This window comes from Sinohyriopsis cumingii, chromosome 9 (genome assembly GCF_028554795.1).
Source record: "Sinohyriopsis cumingii isolate HCF-2022 chromosome 9, ASM2855479v2, whole genome shotgun sequence".
NCBI lineage: Eukaryota > Metazoa > Mollusca > Bivalvia > Unionida > Unionidae > Sinohyriopsis > Sinohyriopsis cumingii.
The window spans coordinates 91521533-91547035 of NC_142969.1; the positions used below are offsets into that span (position 1 = coordinate 91521533).

Below are 25503 nucleotides of genomic sequence, written 5' to 3' on the forward strand. Positions count from 1 at the left end.
TTCACTATATACTGCCACTGCAGACATCGTAGCAATATGAATGAAAAAATGATAAAGCTCCGTTAAAAATGACGCTACACCATCCTCTCTCAAAGCATTAAATATCATATATTGATCAGCACCTTCATTTAGAAGAATGACCCACATCTTTACAATCAAGGATCATTTTCAAAAGGAAAACTTATTTGCAAACTAGTGTAGACTTTGCTGTCTGCAAATTATTCTGCAGTTAATGGCAATGATTCTTCACATTTTCCTCATATAGTTCATATGATTTCTCTTGTTTATGAAAATTAATGAATTACTTAATTATATAATAAAACGCTTGTTGTTTGAAGGAAAGGTCCAAAAATAAAATTATTCGATCAAACCATGTTGAGAAGTAATTTATGAGGGATTCGAAACTCGCGGTTTGCCGTAGCTGGTGGATGGCCCTAGTCCATGCGGCCAACTTGTATAGCCAATTCCTCTGTTTTATTCTTGAAGAATTACTTTTCTTTCGTAGCTTTGTAGTATTTACCCTAGATTTTCTATTTCTAAAATTTACTCTTTCAATTGAAGTACCTAGACGCAGAGTTTAGTTAGTTCGATACTTACAGACGATGCGTTTGGTCAATGTCGTACAGAATGACCAGTTGTTTTATGGAGATATGTCTTAGAAATATTTGAAGGCTCTACGGGAAAAAATGTTCGTTAAATTATCTTTGCCATTTTATATCTACCTAAATAAGCAGCTTGTTCAATTTGAGCTAGGTTGTGCGCGTGTGAGAAAATGCATTACAAGTGTAAATGATACATTGTGAAAATCTCCCATTATCTCTTGGGGCCTACTAACTAATTTGAATATTAAGCATTCAATGCACTGAGAATCCTTTGTTTCTAAGCAGGAATACATATATGTCTCTTTCATCAGCAACTGAATCCTTTCTGTCGTACATTGGCAATGTTCAGGCACGTTGAAAATCGAAACGGCTGCCAATATGTGTTTCATAGCTTTCTTTCGCAATTCTCAGTTGCACTCCCTAAAACTGAGCGAGAAGTGAAAATGTCGCTTGAAAAATTGTAAAAGGATCACGAGAGAAAGGAGAGAGTGAGAAATATCTTAAAGTGCTGACTTACTGAATCTTTACTAATGAAATACTGGTACAAATAGAATAAAGCGCGGTATAACTGAGTTTTTTTTCCTTTTCACGCAGTGGAGACTGGGGTAAATCAATGCAACAAGAACAAAATATCAAGACTGCATACACAATGATTGTTGTTGTTGTTGGGTTTAACGCCATTTTTCAGCAGACGATTGGCTATACATGGCGGCCAGTATTAATGGTAGAGGAAGAACCCGGGAAAACCCTGGAAAGAATCACCGACCCTGGAGAAGCTAGTGGCAAGCTTTCTCACATACACAATGAAACGTGCCATTTCTTTAGTCTTTAGGAAAAAGCGTAAAACATAACCTTGTTCAGAAGAATTAAACGCTCGCTTGAAATTCCTCATGGAGCATGACTGCGATATGTACCGATGTTCCTAATTGGAGCATTCCTGTTTCTGTATTCAAATCAAAAAGCTTATGGTATGTTAAATTGTTAACTTGAATCATAATTCTCATCATTTAATGTTCAATAACACACTGAAAGAAAGAGTCATGATATTTGCGACATTTCTTTCTCTTTTCATGCAGCATAGTTAGTGACACAATCTATCGGTATATACGCATAATTGTACGTAATCAAATAACGGGAATTCCAAGTACAAACATGTCAGATACTGATCTCCACGTAGATTTATTTTTATTCAGAAAATAAACTAATTCCTCCGCATTTAATCGGATGTAACCATACTACAACATTACCTACCCAAAGGCAAATAGTCACTCTTTCGTTGAGGCACTTTAGCGGCAATCCGATATGAATAAACGACTTATGCATTATGTAAACCCAATTAAACCGTTGTTCTTCTTCTCTCCACACCCATATTTAAAACAAAATTAGCTTACAGACTACTGTAGCCCGATCTCAGCCCCAAGGAAATTGAAATCCGCATTGTATTGATTTGATAGAAAGCATCTCAAAAATTACCAGAAATGCTCCTACTGGTTGTACATTTGTCGCATCAATCGGATAAAAGGAAATACTGTGAAAGTTAAATTTGTATATATTGCTGAACCAAAGCTGGTTCAAAGCTGGAAACGTTTATCAGGTAAGTGCCTTTTCCTCCCAATTTTATTCAGGAGAGTAAATTTATATTCGCACATTTCATAATTCGTTAAATATTCATTTATATATTTGTTTCTATTTCCTCAACTTCCTACTCACTACATTTCTCGTCATTAATAATTACCTTGTTGATGTGTTAATTTAGAATTAACATGTACGGGTCAACCGTTTTCCTCCTATCTTCAGTGAAAATACATTTTCGTTTATTTTCACAATTAAGGAACGCAATTCGTTAGCGTTTAGTTATGTGCGTATTATCATCTTTTTCTTTCCGCTAAACAAATTTGCCAGTTTGTTATACTAGTTCAAATAGATAATCTGCATGACCTATGCCATGTTCATATTTCAATATAGGTCCTTTCTAAATTGTTTTCTTTATAATATTTTTCTAATCATTAAGATATGAGCCCAAAGTGTAATGATCTATATATTTAATATACACACAAGAGTTTTAAATTCAAACCTACAATCTTTACACAAACGTTGCCTGTGAAATGACGAATCAAATGTTTTAAGTCATCCACGTGTTTTCATATATTGCAATCATCATTGTACGCTTTTATTACATGATGGAATATTTCACAAATACCTTTGTTTAACCAGTATTGCGAACACCTAATGAGAATTTAAAATCCATTTGATTGTCATTTTGGCAGCTATTTCAATACCAAGCCTTGCTAATTGTTTTGCACAAAAGATTCTATTACCAATCTTAAATAATGTCATTTTTACAAAGATCATTTCACACAAAAACACCGCATCAATAAAAGAGACAAGTATGTGCCAATTCAAATTATAGCGAAAGTCTCCGCTTTCCCTTTTTATAAGTAAACAAATATATGTATTAATCAGCTTTCAAATTCATGCTTTTCGAACTATCCAAAATATGCATGTGTATATCTGTCTGTATATCCGCTTGCTACATCCCATCTCGTTAATGTAACTTTGGAACGATTGGAAAGATAGTTTAATCACTAATATCTTAGTCCCTACAAACGTCTTTTATTGATGATAGATTGAAGAAGAAAGAACAAAATATATTACCGTAAACATGTTATATTCAGTTCCAATATGTATACATAGTATTGTGCTGGATGTGCTAAAAATGTCAGTTTTCAATGATGCATTAATTGGCATTCTTTGCCTTTTATTCCAGACATATACACGAAAAACAAGCATGATGTTGACGAAATCCATAACATTGGTGTTAGTTGCAATCGCTATCGGTGAGTAGTAATATTTCGTAAATAGTTGGAAAACATGTACAACAAACGTAAGATTGTGTTTTCTGAAGATGGTATAATAATTTCGTCTATATGTTCAATTACATCGAGCCATACCTAACTTTACGTCAGCACTGTAGTCGTCGTAGGCAGTTTTATTATTTCCACGTAATCATCATTGCAATGCGATATTAGAACTTACACATATACACCTTAATGCAAGTCTATTCCAGTAAACATGAACTCCATTTACAATGTACTCAAAATCAGTTTTACTAGTTTTCTTGCCGTTGTTAGAAGCGTATAAAATAATTCCTTTCCATTTTTGGTTAAAGGAGCTATCTGAGTGACCTATGGCAACCCTGTACCCACTGTAGCTGAAGATAATAATGACCTGGTAACAGAGGCATCACCCGCTGTGATTCATGATTCTGAAGTAGATCCAACTGAAAAGGTCGAGGCAGCAGAACAGACAGATGCACCAATGAGCCCTGCCGCAGAGGGAGCAGAACAATTGTCAACAATGGCGTCACCAGCCGGAAATAGTGATAATGTGGAAGCTAGCCAGTCATAAGCGTCGGTGACTGATGCGCCACTCAGCCCATCAGAGGAGCCATCGGCATTGTCAACAGCAGTTTATACCAACCCTAGTGAAAAGTAGACACCAAAGTATTTTCTCTGAAAACGATGTAGCAACTGCAAACATAGCAGAATAAGAAATCCGTAGCGTGCAATGAATATAGTAGTGATCTAGAGGTTGCTGATGACTTTAGAGACGATATAAATATCGCACAAAATCGAAAGCATTTGTGCACGTCATGTTGTTTAGAAGGTATTAGCTTCTGTACTTGATTCGTGCTTGCTAATACCTTGCCATTTATTACTTCTTTGAGCAAACGAAATAAATCTTACCAATATGAGCAGTATGTTTTCTCTTTAAATTCATCCCAAAACAATGACAACTTCCTCTCGCAAGGGCAGTCATATTTCATGAAAATTCTATCATTACAATAATTCACTGCACCCATGAGAAAACATGGGGAATTAATTTTATTAATCACAGGCATTTTCTCTCTCTCTCTCTCTCTCTCTCTCTTCCCTTTCAGCAAAGCAATTGAGCTATAATAATTGATCATGAATGTTAATGATTCCATGGCCTTACGCTAAGTAACAGACAAAACAGAAAACCAACAAATTTTGTAAAACTCAACGAAACATTTTTTCTCCAGAATACAAAGTAAAAATTTAAAAACAACTGAGAGCATTGTGAATTAGATCCCTATAGAACTAAACGTTCTATCCCAAGTTACATGCATGAAGTTCCTATTCACTTCCAGTGATATTTCAGATAGATTCCGCTATTGAATGCGTGCATGCGCCAGTACTTGCTAACGTGATAATGTACCAACTATCTGGTTTGTGGAGCTCTTCTAACAGACTTTTGATAGATCACAATAATACCATCATCAATGTCACTCTCCGAAATAACAATGATTCCAAATTAATGTTCTACCCCAATAATAGTAATGGGGACTTAGTAATTCCAATGAATAAATAAAGGCAACTAAATTAACAATTGAACACACGGTAAGACTGATTCTAGAACAGATCTTACGGCAGGAATGCATAATTGTGTAAGAAAGGAATATCATATAAAATGCTACGAAACAGTAATATAGCCAGTACGTAGGTCAGTCTCCATTCTGAAACATTCAAATGTGTTGGCAAGTTCATCACTTTCCACGCGAAACACTAGCAACCTTCATTTGCATTTTTGCTACTAACAAAGATTCGAATATTCAATCTTCAAAGATAGAAACATCTTCGCTAAGCATTATCTTTATTAGAAGCTAAACGTTACAGGTCAGAACACTACTAACTTGATTTCGGTGAAAAGGTCGAGGGCGAAATATAGATATGCCTAACAAAGTTTTACAAACCAGGGGTCTTTGCTTGACCTAGCGGCGTCAAATCCTGGCGCGATTCACCCTAGAAGTCATATGTTTACCCAAAATTTCCAAAGACATTCATACAACTTCAGTTGAAAATTAGAAAGCCCGACGTGTCCGGTCTATACATAAATTGTTCTCTAATCAATGCAAGACCACACATCTCACAACCCGCCAAAAATGTATCATTCGCACATCTGCATGGTTTCTCTTCGTTAGGTTTCCGTACCGCCAGCAGTTCTCGCCGTGGAAACTATACAACTATCCCCTAACAAAAGAAACTATTTTAACTACGCCACCTTAGTCCATTCAAACGGCTATTTTCAGGCACATTTCACCAGTACAACTGCATCAAAGTTGCCATAATGGCGACATAAACGGCATCTGATGAATCAGTTCTTGTTAATTCCGTTGTGCAATTTACCGATTTCCTACTGTAAATACTGCCACCAATGTACACCACTAGACGTTAATAGGGGCTATTCAGTTTTCCCCAGAATTCACAATTAGTAAACCAGGTCATCATTGAAACTCACTAACACTTCACTCCCTGACGCTTGCTTCTAGTGATTGGGTAATTGTTTCGGGAGACGGAATATTTTCATTGCACCGAATTCCAATAATTAGACAAGTAATCATAATAATTTAAGAATTCTTTAAAACGGGGCGCTATGATCAAAATGCACATACTTCAAATTGATCACATTAGCCTCATCTTTAAAATGATCACTCGACCTCGAGTGACACAAACGTCACACTTCTGTCGTCTAATCAAAATTGATGACTTTCACTAAAATCAACCACCAACTCGATTAATAATTCCCAAATATGATTAAGACAAAACTCTAAATCAATGGACTTGTTCCTATTAACCCGTCACTCTCCATCCGATACTAAACGTTTTTCTGAATCACTAATTGCTTATAAGTAAACTAAATGTCAACAATAAACATAAATTAACCAAGCTGAATGAATCAAGCATGAAAATGCTCCGACATCTTATTCGGGTTCAAACTCTTTCCTAACAATCCTAGGAATTCGCTGCATAAAATACTTTCTCTAAACATAGGTATCTAACAATAAGACAACAAATGTAATACAGGGCTATTCCTGTTTTACCCGAAAAACTCCGGTCTGGAGTTTGCGTTTCCACCAGTATACCCGACTCCAAATAGATTTTAGCGCACCTGTGCACAGTATATTTTTTACCCAGCCTCGGTCCGCCAATCTTGTATGCTTACAACTAACAGGCTACTAATGGACCAATGCTACCCCGAACGATTATTAAATCAGTCACAACATCTAGCAGCGAAACGGAACTTGTGTATGTTTCTCGAATTGGATGCGATTCGCTTCTTCCTAATAGTCACGTACCTAACACATTTACATTTAGGCAATGCACCGAGAGCGCGTGCATTTTTGTTATTAATGGGTACAGACGCCCAGTACAATTTCAAGGGACTGATTCTCATTGTCATTTCGGAGAGGTTATTTTTCCAATGCTTCCAAGCTATACATTTTATGGCGACACCATTCTTCTTATACAAACAGCGGTTCCAATGTACCCGTATAAATGTTGAAGCCACGTTATTGTTATTGGTGTTATTATTATTGCCAAATCTGTTATGGGCTTCCAATAAAGTCAGTATAAAGTTTTGAACTTAACACAATAGAGCAGGGGTGTGTGTGTGACAATACGTATGCTCTTTACCGGTTCGTCTCTAGTAATGTTAGATTATACAGCCTAATTTATGAACCTGGTATGCACTGAAGTCATGACCAACTTTTCTGACCTTTTTTGTACATTAGAGCTTACTTAGTGGTTGGGGCAACAAAAAGATAAAGAATCATCTCGCCCGGCTCCATTTACCACGTGTCGAGATTGTAACACGCCGCTTACGACTGACTCTCTTGAATTTCTGTGCCCTCAAAATCACACTCTTTCTGTATCATAGTTTATCAGATCCTAGATAAAATATTCAGTCTTGACTGAACAAAAATGAATGCACTCAAATTAAGCATGTCTTAAGAGCAAATGAATCTATGTACTTTCGCAGACTAAATGTCGAGAGACCAAACAGAAAATTTTAAAGGCGCTGTATCATTTATATTTATTTTTTATTTTTTAAATTTGATAGGACACGTCTTTTCTCTAATTGCAAATTAATAGACTGTTCTAAACAAATTAAAAGCAAATCACTTGCAAAACTATTACAGAAATGTTCTAAGATCCAGAATAGAGTACATTTGATTGATTGATTGATTCAATTTTTAACGGCGCATCAGCACTGTAAGGCTATTTAGCGCCAAACAAAATGTTATATGTATAATCTTTTAAAAATTAGAAAAAGTCTCATATCGACCAGCGATATAAAAGCACATAGTTGAAATTAAGACGGTTGTATGGTAACGGTGCAAAATAAAGCTTCCCGATCAACCAGGGATGTAAATGTTGTATGTTAATGAAAAATCACGGAAAGGTATTAAAAAGGGACAGTATATATATCGCATAAAACTGCACAAGGTGATAGCATAAAACTTAGAGCTTAGAGTAAATATTTACTGCTTTCAGGAACTCTATAATACGAGTCGTGTTTATAGTATCATAAAGTTACTTCATGTCATGCACAGTGTAATACTGATCGCGCGTAGGTTGCAGGTCAAAACACTCTATCATAAAGGGATTGACGGTGAATGGTTCATTGCAAGAAACGCACTCTGGTGGGTCTTCACCATTTAGTTTGTGGGAATGGGTGATATAAGTATGATCAATTCGGATTCTTGCAATGACTACCTCGTCCCTACGAAAGGTTCTGTAGGAAGGAGTCAATTCTCCTAGAGTTGGTTTGATTGCATGAAGTTAGTTATTCAGTGCATCATTCCATGATGCCTGCCAATTCTGGCGTAAGGACTTTGTGACACTAGGTTTAAAATCATTGTACGGTAGTTTAAAATCGGATGGTTCTTGAGTAAGGGCCATTTTAGCATTGCGATCCGCTTTTTGGTTACCTTTAATACCAATATGGTTAGGTAACCAACAGTATGTTATATTGTGGGAGACACTCATCTCGGTATTTTTGATGAGTATGTTTTTCAATAATGGATTCTCTAGTTTTCTATTGTGTAGTGACTGAAGTACTGATAGTGAGTCAGAGCAGATGATGCTGTTTAATATACGTTTGTTTTCTATATGTTGCAAAGCAAAGTCTATTGCTCTGATTCGATGAAAACATTGATGTTCCATTTGGTAAGCGAACTTGCGTTGTGTTATTTCGACAAACGAAGGCTTCAGCAGCCTTTTCTTCATCTTTTGATCCGTCGGTATAAATTCTTGTGTAGTTTTTAAATTCGGTGAGGAGTTCTTGATAACAGTTGTGCAAGACGGAAGGGTTTGTCTCAGATTTTTTCCGTCGTGTAGCGTAACAAGTACTTTGGGTTGTTTAAGTAGCCAGGGTGGTGTTTCGGAGATGGACGTTTTGTGAATTTTAGACAGATTAATTTTTGTACTGTCAAGGCTGGATGATATTCTAATGCCAAAGGAAGGTATGGCGTTTGGTTTATTTTCGTATAAGGTTTTGTATTTGTGTTGAAAAACAGCCGAAAAAGCAGGATTTAGAGGGCTTGATTTTAGTTTGAGAGCATACTGTGCGGAAAGCAGTTCTTTACGATGCGATAATGGTGGTTCGTTCGCTTCAGCCAGCAGGCTTTCACACGGGAATGTTTTAAATGCTCCCAGAGCCAGTCTTATTCCCTGATAATGAATTGGATCAAGCATTCTAAGATATGATTTTCTGGATGAACCATATACAACGCAACCATAGTCCAGTTTGGAGCAAATAAACATTCTACATAAATTCACGATGACTTTTCTATCAGCACCCCGGTCAGTGTGCGTTACTACTTTAAGTAGGTTAAGTGCTTTTAAGCACTTGGCTTTTAAGTTCTTTAGGTGTGCAATAAAAGTCAGTTTTCTGTCAAAGAGTATAACAAAAAATTTTGTTCCCTCAACAACTAGAATAGGTGTTCCGTCCAGCGTGAGTTTAGGTTCACCGTGGTGTCGTCGTAACTGACAGAAATACATGCATACCGTTTTTGATTTCGAGAATTTGAAGCCGTTTGTAATTGCCCAATTTTGTATCTTGTTTATATTTTTTATATTTTGCTGTAGCTGTCTTTCAATTGTATGCATGTACTTTGATCGATAACATATGAGAAAATCATCAACATATAAGTAAATTTGAATAATGTTGCCAACGATCAACATAATTAAAATAAAAATAGATTGATTGATTGATTGTTTGTTTTTTAACGGCGCATCAGCACTTTTAGGCTATTTAGCGCCAAACAAAGTGTTACTTGTATAATCTTTTAAAACTTATAAAAGGTTCTATATCGACCAGCGATATAAAAGAACAAATGGTTGAAATTAAAAACGGTAAGATGGTAACGGTGCAAAATAAAGCTTCCCGATCAACGGGAGATGTAAAAAAGATGAATAGGTATTAAAATGGACGGTATATATATTGCATAAAACTGCACAAGGTGATAGCATAAAAGTCAGAGTTTAGAGTAAATATTTACGGCTTTTAAGAACTCTATAATACGAGTGATGTTTATATTATCAAAAAGTTCTTTCATGTGATGCACAATGTAATAACGATCGCGCGTAGGTTGTAGGTCAAAGCACTCTATCATAAAGTGCTTGACAGTGAATGGTTCATTGCAAGAAACGCACTCTGGTGGGTCTTCACCTTTTAGTATGTGGGTGTGGGTGATATAAGTATGACCAATTCGGATTCTTGCATTGACTACCTCCTCCCTACGAATGGTTCTGTAGGAAGGAGTCCATTCTCCTAGAGTTGGTTTGATTGCATGAAGTTTGTTATTTACAGCATCATTCCATGATGCCTGCCACTTCTGACGTAAGAACTTTCTGATACAAGGTTTAAAATCAGTATATGGTATTTTAAAATCAGATGGTTCTTGAGAAAGGGCCATTTTAGCAGCGCGATCTGCTTTTTCGTTACCTTTAATACCAATGTGGCTAGGTAACCAACAGTATATTATATTGTGGGAGATACTCAGCTCGGTATTTTTTACGAGTATGTTTTTCAATAATGGGTTCTCCAGTTTTCTATTGTGTAGTGACTGGAGTACTGATAGCGAGTCGGAGAAGATGATACTGTTTAAAATACGGTTCTTTTCTATATGTTGCAGAGCAAGGTTTATTGCTCTGATTTCGGCTGTAAAAATTGATGCTCCATTTGTTAAGCGAACTTGCGTTGTGTGATTTCCACAAGCAAAGGCTGCAGCAGCCTTTTCCTCATCCTTTGATCCATCATTGTAAATTCTGGTGTAGTTTTTAAATTCGGTGAGGAGTTCGTGGTAAGAGTTGTGGAAGATAGAAGGGTTTGTTTCGGATTTTTTTCCATCGTGTAGCGTAAAACGTACTTTTGGTTGTTTAATTAGCCAGGGTGGTGTTTCGGAGATGGATGTTTTCTGAATTTTTGAAAGATCTATATTTATAGTGTCAAGGCTGCATAATAATCTAATGCCAAAGGAAGGTATGGCGTTTGGTTTATTTTCGTATAAAGTTTTGTATTCGGGTTGAAAAACAGCCGAAAAAGCAGGATTCAGAGGGTTTGATTTTAATTTCAGAGCATACTGTGCGGAAAGCATTTCTCTACGATGCGATAACGGTGGTTCATTCGCCTCAGCTAGAAGGCCTTCACACGGGGATGTTTTAAATGCTCCCAGAGCCAGTCTTATTCCCTGATGATGAATTGGATCAAGCATTTTAAGATACGATTTCCTGGCAGAACCATACACAACGCAACCATAGTCTAGTTTGGAGCGAATAAACGTTCTGTATAAATTTAGGATGACTTTTCTATCAGCACCCCAGTCAGTGTGCGCTACTACTTTAAGTAGGTTAAGTGCTTTTAAGCATTTAGCTTTTAAGTTCTTTAGGTGTGGAATAAAGGTCAGTTTTCTGTCAAAGATTATACCTAAAAATTTGGTTTCCTCAACAACTGGAATAGGTGTTCCATCCTGTGTGAGGTTCGGTTCATCGTGATGTTTTCGTAACTGACAGAAATGCATGCATACCGTTTTTGATTTCGAGAATTTGAAACCGTTTGCATTGGCCCAATTTTGAATTTTGTTTATATTTTGCTGCAGTTGTCTTTCAATTGTATGCATGTGCTTTGACCGATAACATATTAGAAAATCATCAACGTATAACGAACAATCCACACCAGGAGTCAAACACTTGGTGATGCTATTAATTTTGATGTTAAAGAGCGTCACAGATAAAATACTGCCCTGGGGCACACCCATCTCTTGCTCGTGCAGATCTGAGAGGGTAGAGCCCACTCGTACTTTGAATTCTCTGTCGGAGAGAAAGTTGGATATGAAAGAGGGCAGACGGCCTTTTAGACCTAGATCGTTCAGGTCATTTAGTATCCCGTACTTCCATGTCGTGTCATAGGCCTTTTCTAAATAAAAAAAAACCGCTACTAAATGTTCTTTCTTAATAAATGCATCGCGAATGAATGTTTCTAGTCGAACCAGATGATCACTGGTGCTCCGGCCATATCGAAAGCCACTTTGGAAAGGAGATATTAAATTGTTAGTTTCCAAATACCAGACAAGCCGAGAATTGATCATTCGTTCCATTGTTTTGCACACACAGCTTGTGAGTGCAATTGGTCGATAGCTGTTGGGGTCTTCGCTATCTTTACCGGGTTTGGGAACTGGTATTACAGTTGCTTCTTTCCAGATTTTTGGTACATTACCAGTAATCCATAAATCATTGAAGAGTTTCAAAAGAGATGTTAATGATGATTCTGGAAGGTGTTTCAGAAACTGGTAATGTATCTTGTCAGGCCCAGTGGATGTATCATGGGCCTTATCTAAAGCCTCCCTAAGCTCCGATAGTGAGAACAATTGATTATAACTTTCCGAGTTGTTGGATGTGAATTTTAAACGTGACTTTTCTTTTTGAGTTTTAAGTTTTTGGAAGGCTTCTGAATAATTAGATGATGATGAATTTTTCGAGAAACTGTCAGCAAGAATATTTGCAATGTCACGTTTTGAACTAAAGTTGTTATTGTTCAGTGTCAGATGTCGGAGAGGGTTTTGCTTTCTCTTTCCGTTTATTTTGCGTATAGTGTCCCAAACTTTTTGAACAGAGGAACGAGAGTTTAAAGAAGAAACATACTTCTTCCATGATGCTCTTTTACTTTCTTTGATTATGCGGCGAGCTTTGGCCCGGGCAATGCGATATATATTTAAGTTTTCGGGCGTCGGTTGATTATTAAATTTCCTTAATGCTTCTCGGCGTAGTTTAATGGCTTCCTTACATTCCTTAATGACCCAAGGTTTTTGGGTTCTTTTACAATATGGCGAGGACTTGGGAACGGATTCTTCTGCAATCTCTATTAAAATAGATGTAAAATGCTGAATGGTGTCGTCAACATTGAAAACTGTATCCTCATTCAGCCTAGTTTTACAGAGTGTTTCAAACTTGGCCCAGTCTGCCTTCTTTAAATTCCATTGTGGAATTACTTCATCGCCTGTAGAGTTAAGATTTACAAGAAAGATTGGGAAGTGATCGCTGCTGTGAAGGTCATCAGCGACCTTCCATTCATAGTCCAAAAGCAGCGAAGGAGAACAAATTGTCAAATCGATGCTTGTGTATGTACCCGTGCCTGGGTGTAAATATGTAGGTGTTTTGGTATCATATGGACACAGATCGTGTCTAGAAATAAAGTCTTCAACTTTGTGACCTCTGTCACTTACATGATTTGATCCCCATAAAATGTTATGGGCATTAAAATCCCCGAGAAAAACAAAGGGTTCGGGAAGCTGTTGAAGAATATTGTCGAGTTCGTGTGGTACTAGGTTAGTGTTTGGTGGTAAATAAATAGAGCAAAATGTAATCACTCGATGTAGAGTGACGCTTACAGCAATGGCTTGTAAATTGGTGTTTAAATGAATGAAGCTATGAGGAGCTCTGTTGTTTACAATAACAGAAACTCCTCCTGATGCCCTATCAACATTTGGAGAGCAGGTGTTAAACAGGGAGTAGTTTTTAAATGTGATATTGTCTGTATCTTTCAAGAAGGTTTCTTGAAGGCATAGTACCGCAGGATCATGTTCGTTTAAAAGCAGGAGAATATCATTGTAATTTGCTTTAAGTCCTCGACAATTCCATTGTATGATAGTGTTTTTCATTATAAATTTAAATTAAAGATTGTGGAGCTAGGTTAGACCTTTCGCAGAGGGAATTTGTTTTGTTATTTCTCTGGAGGAGGTACGGGGGTGAATTTTTTGTTTGTAGGTCTGGAGTTCCCCTGAGCGCATGGAGCAGATTCTTCTGCATCCATGCTCTCGATGTCTCCAAACCTGTTATAAAGTTTGATGGGGTCATCTGACCCCTTTTGTTGCCTATTTCCATGAGATTTATTTTTGTTTTTTGGTGATTTAGTTTGTTGGGTATTGCTGAATGTAGTTTGTGTAGATGCCGTGTTTCTCTGTGATTGGTAATGAGGGGTGTTTGAGCTTGGTGTTGAATCGGGTGCTTCTGTTTGTGTTTGAGCGTCCTTCGTTGTTTTAGGATTGCTCTTCACTACAGTGGAGAAGGATGGGCCAGGATGGGCTGTTTTCGCCTGTACAAGTTTTCTGGCTTCTGGATAGGGAATATTATTTGTGTATTTTACCCTCTGAATTTCCTTCTCCTGTTTCCAGGTATCGCAATCCTTGGAATTTGCGTGGTGCTCTTTTCCACAGTTGACACAATGCGGAGTTGCTCTACAGTCAGGTTCCTGATGAGAATTTTCTCCGCATCGGCCACATATTTGGGTTTTAGAGCAGCGGTCTTCGTGATGGCCGTATTTTTAACATTTGTAACATCGAAGGGGGTTTGGAATGTAGATGTCAACCTTCACTTGCAAGAAGCCAACTTTGACCACTTTGGGTACAGTTGGCCTGTTGAAGGTGAGTACAATGGTGTTGGTGTCCTGCAGGTTATTATTACGTTTGATACGTATTCGACGGACTGCAGTGACACCTTCACTTTTCATTCCTTCGATGATATCTGCGTCGGTGACTCCAGCCAAGTCACGACAGCGAATCACGCCTTTGGACGTATTCAGTGTGGTGTGAGCGAATGAGGTCACTGGAATATCGAAGAAAGTTTTTATTTTCCCGATATTGTCTGACTGACCTCGTCGCTCACATTCCACGAGAAGGCAACCCGATGTCATTTTTTTGACGCTCTTCGGCGTACCAATCAAACCTGTAATTGTTTTCTCAATCACAAACGGAGAGAGTGAAGCAAGGGATTTTGCGGCATCTTTAGATTGTATTACCATGAAGCGTGGAAATGTGTCCACACTACATGGTTCGTCGTCCGAGTCAGATAAAGTTTTGGTACGTTTATTTTGATTTTTTTTGGAAATATCCATTTTGGCTAGATTAAAAATTCAGCACCCGTGCTCGCCACCCACCAAGGAGCCCAACAAGGGGACACTTTTCAAGTGTCAGGGATACACAGATGCCATACTCAGTTGATAAAATTACCTTTGAATGACCCTGAAGTCGCCAATTTCTAAGGTCGGTAAAATTACCCCCCGATTGACCCGTTAAGCCACCGCCTTCTAGGAAGTCTTCTAAGACTTGGAAAAGGGAAAGATAAAGGAAGAGAATTTAGGGGCAACGGTGGTATCAAGAGAGATACAAGGAGACAGATAAAGAAGGTGAGAGAGTAAATAAAGACCTCCTAGGGCTCGGCGTGACCAGCCGATTTGTCGGAACCGGGCCCATCCCGACCACCCGTCTAAGAGAAGTAGAGGCCAAAGTAGTGTATTGCAGGGAAAGCCTCTGCTCAACTACCAGGATCCTTTCCTCCCCCGACACGGACGCAACCCACGGCAAACAGGTTGCCTCTACTTAGTCGCCTCTTACGACACGTAGCGAGGCACGTCGGGCCAATTCTACAACCCCGGACCCGCAGGGGGATTTTATTCTTGAAGAATTACTTTTCTTTCGTAGCTTTGTAGTATTTACCCTAGATTTTCTATTTCTAAAATTTACTCTTTCAATTGAAGTACCTAGACGCAGAGTTTAGTTAGTGCGATACTTACAGACGATCCGTTTGGTCAATGTCGTACAGAATGACCAGTTGTTTTATGGAGATATGTCTTAGAAATATTTGAAGGCTCTACGGGAAAAAATGTTCGTTAAATTATCTTTGCCATTTTATATCTCCCTAAATAAGCAGCTTGTTCAATTTGAGCTAGGTTGTGCGCGTGTGAGAAAATGCATTACAAGTGTAAATGATACATTGTGAAAATCTCCCATTATCTCTTGGGGCCTACTATCTAATTTGAATATTAAGCATTCAATGCACTGAGAATCCTTTGTTTCTAAGCAGGAATACATATATGTCTCTTTCATCAGCAACTGAATCCTTTCTGGCGTACATTGGCAATGTTCAGGCACGTTGAAAATCAAAACGGTTTCATAGCTTTCTTTCGCAATTCTCAGTTGCACTCCCTAAAACTGAGCGAGAAATGAAAATGTCGCTTGAAAAATTGTAAAAGGATCACGAGAGAAAGGAGAGAGTGAGAAATATCTTAAAGTGCTGACTTACTGAATCTTTAATAATGAAATACTGGTACAAATAGAATAAAGCGCGGTATAACTGATTTTTTTTTTTCCTTTTCACGCAGTGGAGACTGGGGTAAATCAATGCAACAAGAACAAAATATCAAGACTGCATACACAATGATTGTTGTTGTTGTTGGGTTTAACGCCATTTTTCAGCAGACGATTGGCTATACATGGCGGCCAGTATTAATGGTGGAGGAAGAACCCGGGAAAACCCCGGAAAGAATCACCGACCCTGGAGAAGCTAGTGGCAAGCTTTCTCACATACACAATGAAACGTGCCGTCTCTTTAGTCTTTAGGAAAAAGCGTAAAACATAACCTTGTTCAGAAGAATTAAACGCTCGCTTGAAATTCCTCATGGAGCATGACTGCGAAATCTACCGATCGTCCTAATTGTAGCATTCCTGTTTCTGTATTGAAATTAAAAAGCTTATGGTATGTTAAATTGTTAACTTGAATCATAATTCTCATCATTTAATGTTCAATAACACACTGAAAGAAAGAGTCATGATATTTGCAACATTTCTTTCTCTTTTCATGCAGCATAGTTAGTGACACAATCTATCGGTATAGACACATAATTGTACATAATCAAATAACGGGAATTCCAAGTACAAACATGTCAGATATTGATCTCCACGTAGATTTATTTTTATTCAGAAAATAAACTAATTCCTCCGCATTTAATCGGATGTAACCATACTACAACATTACCTACCCAAAGGCAAATAGTCACTCTTTCGTCGAGGCACTTTAGCGGCAATCCGATATGAATAAACGACTTATGCATTATGTAAACCCAATTAAACCGTTGTTCTTCTTCTCTCCACACCCATATTTAAAACAAAATTAGCTTACAGACTACTGTAGCCCGATCTCAGCCCCAAGGAAATTGAAATCCGCATTGTATTGATTTGATTGAAAACATCTCAAAAATTACCAGAAATGCTCCTATTGGTTGTACATTTGTCGCATCAATCGGATAAAAGGAAATGCTGTGAAAGTTAAATTTGTATATATTGCTAAACCAAAGCTGGTTCAAAGCTGGAAACTTTTATCAGGTAAGTGCCTTTTCCTCCCAATTTTATTCAGGAGAGTAAATTTATATTCGCGCATTTCATAATTCGTTAAATATTCATTTCTATATTTGTTTCTATTTCCTCGACTTCCTACTCACTACATTTTTCGTCATTAATAATTACCTTGTTGATGTGCTAATTTAGAATTAACATGTACGGGTCAACCGTTTTCCTCCTATCTTCAGTGAAAATACATTTTCGTTTATTTTCACAATTAAGGAACGCGATTCATTAGCATTTAGGGGGCAGGGTCCAGTTTTTATGTACAAATTTAATGCCGCAATCAGTGACCTAGTATAAAAAATCATAAAAAATCAAATACACAAGTGAGCTCAAAAAGGTCCATATTTTTAGATACCTATATTAAAACAAAGCATAATAATAGTATTCACTTGACCAGAGAAGTCAATGGCAGTTCACAGCAGAAGAGGATCATGCACCCCAACCCCTATTTTATACCTGCATTTTTCACATCCAAATGCCATTTTTGACAGCATGTGGTGCTCACAGTGCAAACGCAAGCCCATTCCCTGGATGAAAATTTTGAAAAACATTGTCTACGAAATAGTTTGATGCAATTCAGAATAGTTGTCATCCAAGCCGTTTTTGAGATACTCTAGTTGCCTTGAACCCACGTGTTTACTGCTATGGGAGGCTAGCTATTCTTCCTAGCCAACTATTGGTATTTCACTATCAACATACTGCAGAGCAACTATGGAAGGTGTACATGACTGACATCAATTTCAAGAACAACACCAGCCCAAAACACCTAGTTCACAAATATATCCATATCTATCAATTCTAAACAATAATAGCTGAAAAAGTCACACCATAGCCTTAAGTTAAGGAATTTGCCAGGGGCCAATTTACGAAACTGGACCCTGCCACCTTAAGGATTTGGCTGAAAATGGTTTATGTCAAAAGTTGTGTTTATATCACATATTTAGACATTATCTAGTACAGTGGCATAAAGGAAAACTTTTTGTGCACAAAACTGAAAATGGTATTATGCTTTTAAAAAAGTTACCTCTTTGCGGCAAAAAACACTACATTATTTACATTGTGAATTATGACTGACTGCATTTCTTGAAAGATTTCAAATTGTTTGCAACCTACAATGCTCTTGGTCTTTGTTTACCGCCATAGCATCAGTACAAAATCAAAATTCCTTTACAATGTTTCATGAATGTCAAGAAGAGATCTGGAAGTTATAAATTTTAGGAGGGAATAACAGAAATGATATGTTAGGTGTCAGTGACAGAAGTGAACAGTTTCTCTAAGCTCTTCTAGCAAACTTAAAGAAATCACACATTTAAGTAAATCATGTGCTTTAGAAGTACTCTTAGACTGATATAAAAGAAGTGGTTCCTAACTTTTCATTATCATTCTGGAGATGCTAATAGCGACATCAGTGTTGTGTTAGTGAATATTGGGGGGGGGGTAATCGCAACACAAGTCTAGCTAGTCTGGAAAAGTCAAAGTTTAATCAATTAACATTAGACAATGCTGGAATATTGATATACTGATGTGTAGGACCCTAAAACTTACAAAGAGTGACATATCAAATAAATTCATTGATACATAGCCAATGAAATTGACCATACATATACAAATTACTCAGTACAGTTTAACAGAGAAATTTCTTCTCAGGCACCAATTTACTTACAACTGACTTTAATGTTTTCTGGAGTTTACAAAATCATAGTAAATAATAAGATAAGGTATAGAACAAATATTAATAGTGGAAAATCCAGTTCAAGATAAAAAGCATATCACCGGCTTGGCTTTTGATAAGCACGTACCATAAAACAACTCCTGCAGAAGCTAAGTCTGTCTGTCAAAGTCACTCTCTTGTGCACTTAGATCAGAATGAGTATCTGGATGAGATCGAAGCTATTGTTTCTTTCAGCATGACTAACCGATTAATCCTAATCTCTTACTATGCAAACTGACACCTGCAAAAAGAAAAGAAACAAGTGATATTGATGTACTTTTAACATTCAGTGAAAACATAAGACTTTCAGAGGAGAAACTGTATGTGCATTGTCAAACCCATGAAGCTGCCACTTAATTTTAAGCTTTTCCCCCTTTGTTAACTGAACCTAGAGATTTCAAGATATATACATAACATTGAAACATTTTCTATTATCACCCAAGTGTGAGATATGAATCTCTTATGTCAACTTCAGAGTGGGGTCATGAAGGTAGAAACTATGTCGGTGTGCTAAAACTTTCATTCTTCTCACCAAAATACAGCAAGTAATATGCCATATGCATCATTATTTCTAAGACCGTTCCACTGGTGACATTCAATATTCACAACAGTATGTTTATGTATGATTCCTCTGAATTCTATCTGCTCCTGTGGAGTTAAATTACTTTAAAGAATACATGTTGACATGCTATGCAATTGTTTAGGTGTGTCTGTATTGAAATGTGAATATTATTCATAAAAATAGAGGTGCAAAACCTTGACAGCTACAGAAAGTGGAAGACAATACATTATGGTTACCATTTTGTTCCCATATTTAGAAAGTTATATCCAAAATATGCTACTATGTCATGATGTAAACAGTTCTCACATGGAGGTACAAAACACAGTTACCTCCCTCTCCAAAGAACATCACATACAACACTAAGGAATATATGGAAAAAGGAAGGAGATATAATAAAGCTAATGCATACAAATTATTTAAATATACACAACGAAACAGAAAAGTATAATAGATGTGGCTGACTGCACCATCAAAAAATGATCAATTTTCCTTAAGGGGGCAGGGTCCAGTTTTTATGTACAAATTTAATGCCGCAATCAGTGACCTAGTATAAAAAATCATAAAAAATCAAATACACAAGTGAGCTCAAAAAGGTCCATATTTTTAGATACCTATATTAAAACAAAGCATAATAATAGTATTCACTTGACCAGAGAAGTCAATGGCAGTTCACAGCAGAAGAAGATCATGCACCCCAACCCCTATTTTATACCTGCATTTTTCACATCCAAATGCCATTTTTGACAGCATGTGGTGCTCACAGTGCAAACGCAAGCCCTTTCCCTGGATGAAAATTTTGAAAAACATTGTCTACTAAATAGTTTGATGCAATTCAGAATAGTTGTCATCCAAGCCGTTTTTGAGATACTCTAGTTGCCTTGAACCCACGTGTTTACTGCTATGGGAGGCTAGCTATTCTTCCTAGCCAACTATTGGTATTTCACTATCAACATACTGCAGAGCAACTATGGAAGGTGTACATGACTGACATCAATTTCAAGAACAACACCAGCCCAAAACACCTAGTTCACAAATATATCCATATCTATCAATACTAAACAATAATAGCTGAAAAAGTCACACCATAGACTTAAGTTAAGAAATTTGCCAGGGGCCAATTTACGAAACTGGACCCTGCCATCTTAGTTATGTGCGTATTATCATCTTTTTCTTTCCGCTAAACAAATTTGCCAGTTTGTTATACTAGTTCAAGTAGATAGTCTGCATGACCTATGCCATGTTCATATTTCAATATAGGTCCTTTCTAAATTGTTTTCTTTATAATATTTTTCTAATCATTAAGATATGAGCCCAAAGTGTAATGATCTATATATTTAATATACACACAAGAGTTTTAAATTCAAACCTACAATCTTTACACAAACGTTGCCTGTGAAATGACGAATCAAATGTTTTAAGTCATCCACGTGTTTTCATATATTGCAATCATCATTATACGCTTTTATTACATGATGGAATATTTCACAAATACCTTTGTTTAACCAGTATTGCGAACACCTAATGAGAATTTAAAATCCATTTGATTGTCATTTTGGCAGCTATTTCAATACCAAGCCTTGCTAATTGTTTTGCACAAAAGATTCTATTACCAATCTTAAATAATGTCATTTTTACAAAGATCATTTCACACAAAAACTCCGCATCAATAAAAGAGACAAGTATGTGCCAATTAAAATTATGGCGAAAGTCTCCGCTTTCCTTTTTTATAAGTAAACAAATATATGTATTAATCAGCTTTCAAATTCATGCTTTTCGAACTATCCAAAATATGCATGTGTATATCTGTCTGTATATCCGCTTGCTACATCCCATCTCGTTAATGTAACTTTGGAACGATTGGAAAGATAGTTTAATCACTAATATCTTAGTCCCTACAAACGTCTTTTATTGATGATAGATTGAAGAAGAAAGAACAAAATATATTACCGTAAACATGTTATATTCAGTTCCAATATGTATACATAGTATTGTGCTAGATGTGCTAAAAATGTCAGTTTTCAATGATGCATTAATTGGCATTCTTTGCCTTTTATTCCAGACATATACACGAAAAACAAGCATGATGTTGACGAAATCCATAACATTGGTGTTAGTTGCAATCGCTATCGGTGAGTAGTAATATTTCGTAAATAGTTGGAAAACATGTACAACAAACGTAAGATTGTGTTTTCTGAAGATGGTATAATAATTTCGTCTATATGTTCAATTACATCGAGCCATACCTAACTTTACGTCAGCACTGTAGTCGTCGTAGGCAGTTTTATTATTTCCATGTAATCATCGTTGCAATGCGATATTAGAACTTACACATATACACCTTAATGCAAGTCTATTCCAGTAAACATGAACTCCATTTACAATGTACTCAAAATCAGTTTTACTAGTTTTCTTGCCGTTGTTAGAAGCGTATAAAATAATTCCTTTTCATTTTTGGTTAAAGGAGCTATCTCAGTGACCTATGGCAACCCTGTACCCACTGTAGCTGAAGATAATAATGACCTGGTAACAGAGGCATCACCCGCTGTGATTCATGATTCTGAAGTAGATCCAACTGAAAAGGTCGAGGCAGCAGAACAGACAGATGCACCAATGAGCTCTGCCGCAGAGGGAGCAGAACAATTGTCAACAATGGCGTCACCAGCCGGAAATATTGATAATGTTGAAGCTAGCCAATCAGAAGCGTCTGAGACTGATGCGCCACTCAGCCCGTCAGAGGAGCCATCGGCATTGTCAACAGCAGTTTATTCCAACCCTAGTGAAAAGTAGACACCAAAGTATTTTCTCTGAAAACGATGTAGCAAATGCAAACATCGCAGAATAAGAAATCCGTAGCGTGCAATGAATATAGTAGTGATCTAGAGGTTGCTGATGACTTTATAGACGTTATAAATATCGCACAAAATCGAAAGCATTTGTGCACGTCATGTTGTTTAGAAGGTATTAGCTTCTGTACTTGATTCGTGCTTGCTAATACCTTGCCATTTATTACTTCTTTGAGCAAACGAAATAAATCTTACCAATATGAGCAGTATGTTTTCTCTTTAAATTCATCCCAAAACAATGACAACTTCCTTTCACAAAGGCAGTCATATTTCATGGAAATTCTATCATTACAATAATTCACTGCACCCATGAGAAAACTTGGGGAATTAATTTTATTAATCACAGGCATTTTCTCTCTTTCTCTCTATCTCTCTTTCTCTCTGTCTCTCTCTCTCTCTCTCTCTCTCTCTCTCTCTCTCTCTCTTCCCTTTCTGCAAAGCAATTGAGCTATAATAATTGATCATGAATGTTAATGATTCCATGGCCTTACGCTAAGTAACAGACAAAACAGAAAACCAACAAATTTTGTAAAACTCAACGAAAGTTTTTTTCTCCAGAATATAAAGTAAAAATTTAAAAACAACTGACAGCATTGTGAATTAGATCCCTATAGAACTAAACGTTCTATCCCAAGTTACATGCATGAAGTTCCTATTCACTTCCAGTGATATTTCAGATAGATTCCGCTATTGAATGCGTGCATACGCCAGTACTTGCTAACGTGATAATGCACCAACTATCTGGTTTGTGGAGCTCTTCTAACAGACTTTTGATAGATCACAATAATACCATCATCAATGTCACTCTCCGAAATAACAATGATTCCAAATTAATGTTCTACCCCAATAATAGTAATGGGGACTTAGTAATTCCAATGAATAAATAAAGGCAACTAAATTAACAATTGAACACACGGTAAGACTGATTCTAGAACAGATCTTACGGCAGGAATGCATAATTGTGTAAGAAAGGAATATCATATAAAATGCTACGAAACAGTAATATAGCCAGTACGTAGGTCAGTCTCCATTCTGAAACATTCAAATTTGTTGGCAAGTTCATCACTTTCCACGCGAAACACTAGCAACCTTCATTTGCATTTTTACTACTAACAAAGATTCGAATATCCAATCTTCAATGATAGAAACATCTTCGCTAAGCATTATCTTTATTACAAGCTAAACGTTACAGGTCAGAACACTACTAACTTGATTTCGGTGAAAAGGTCAAGGACGAAATATAGATATGCGTAACAAAGTTTTACAAACCAGTGGTCTTTGCCTGACCTAGCGGCGTCAAATCCTGGCGCGATTCACCCTAGAAGTCATATGTTTACCCAAAATTTCCAAAGACATTCATACAACTTCAGTTGAAAATTAGAAAGCCCGACGTGTCCGGTCTATACATAAATTGTTCTCTAATCAATGCAAGACCACACATCTCACAACCCGCCAAAAATGTATCAATCGCACATCTGCATGGTTTCTCTTCGTTAGGTTTCCGTACCGATAGCAGTTCTCGCCGTGGAAACTATACAACTATCCCCTAACAAAAGGAACTATTTTAACTACGCCACCTTAGTCCATTCAAACGGCTATTTTCAGGCACATTTCACCAGTACAACTGCATCAAAGTTGCCATAATGGCGACATAAACGGCATCTGATGAATCAATTCTTGTTAATTCCGTTGTGCAATTTACCGATTTCCTACTGTAAATATTGCCACTGCAGTGCCACCAATGTACACCACTAGACGTTAATAGGGGCTATGTAATTCCGGTCATTCATTCAGTTTTCCCCAGAATTCACAATTAGTAAACCAGGTCATCATGGAAACTCACTAACACTTCACTCCCTGACGCTTGCTTCTAGTGACTGGGTAATTGTTTCGGGAGACGGAATATTTTCATTGCACCGAATTCCAATAATTAGACAAGTAATCATAATAATTTAAGAATTCTTTAAAACGGGGCGCTATGATCAAAATGCACATACTTCAAATTGATCACATTAGCCTCATCTTTAAAATGATCACTCGACCTCGAGTGACACAAACGTCACACTTCTGTGGTCTAATCAAAATTGATGACTTTCCCTAAAATCAACCACCAACTCGATTAATGATTCCCAAATATGATTAAGACAAAACTCTAAATCAATGGACTTGTTCCTATTAGCCCGTCACTCTCCATCCGAAACTAAACGTTTTTCTGAATCACTAATTGCTTATAAGTAAACTAAATGTCAACAATAAACATAAATTAACCAAGCTGAATGAATCAAGAATGAAAATATTCCGACATCTTATTCGGGTTCAAACTCTTTCCTAACAATCCTAGGAATTCGCTGCATAAAATACTTTCTCTAAACATAGGTATCTAACAACAAGACAACAAATGTAATACAGGGCTATTCCTGTTTTACCCGAAAAACTCCGGTCTGGAGTTTGCGTTTCCACCAGTATATCCGACTCCAAATAGATTTTAGCGCACCTGTGCACAGTATACTTTTTACCCAGCCTCGGTCCGCCAATCTTGTATCCTTACAACTAACAGACTACTAATGGACCAATGCTACCGCGAACGATTATTAAATCAGTCACAATATCTAGCAGCGAAACGGAACTTGTGTATGTTTCTCGAATTGGATGCGATTCGCTTCTTCCTAATAGTCACGTACCTAACACATTTACATTTAGGCAATGCACCGAGAGCGCGTGCATTTTTGTTATTAATGGGTACAGACACCCAGTACAATTTCAAGGGACTGATTCTCATTGTCATTTCGGAGAGGTTATTTTTCCAATGCTTCCAAGCTATACATTTTATGGCGACACCATTCTTCTTATACAAACAGCGGTTCCAATGTACCCGTATAAATGTTGAAGCCACGTTATTGTTATTGGTGTTATTATTATTGCCAAATCTGTTATGGGCTTCCAATAAAGTCAGTATAAAGTTTTGAACTTAACACAATAGAGCAGGGGTGTGTGTGTGTCAATACGTATGCTCTTTACCGGTTCGTCTCTAGTAATGTTAGATTATACAGCCTAATTTATGAACCTGGTATGCACTGAAGTCATGACCAACTTTTCTGACCTATTTTGTACATTAGAGCTTACTTAGTGGTTGGGGCAACAAAAAAATAAAGAATCATCTCGCCCGGCTCCATTTACCACGTGTCGAGATTGTAACACACCGCTTACGACTGACTCTCTTGAATTTCTGTGCCCTCAAAATCACA

General features: G+C 37.1%; 1 long non-coding RNA gene across 2 annotated transcripts in view; it reads right to left on the reverse strand.

Annotated features, from left to right (window-relative positions):
• LOC149792236 (uncharacterized) overlaps positions 1-25503 on the reverse strand; it is a 238912-nt gene that overhangs the window by 21001 nt on the left and 192408 nt on the right. Inside the window, exon 3 of one of the 2 annotated variants that reach the window (XR_016423286.1) lies at positions 18942-19094. This is a non-coding gene — a long non-coding RNA (uncharacterized LOC149792236). Of the gene's footprint in view, positions 1-18613; positions 19095-25503 lie in introns of those variants that run through there. The other variant, XR_016423285.1, reaches the window with a different exon arrangement.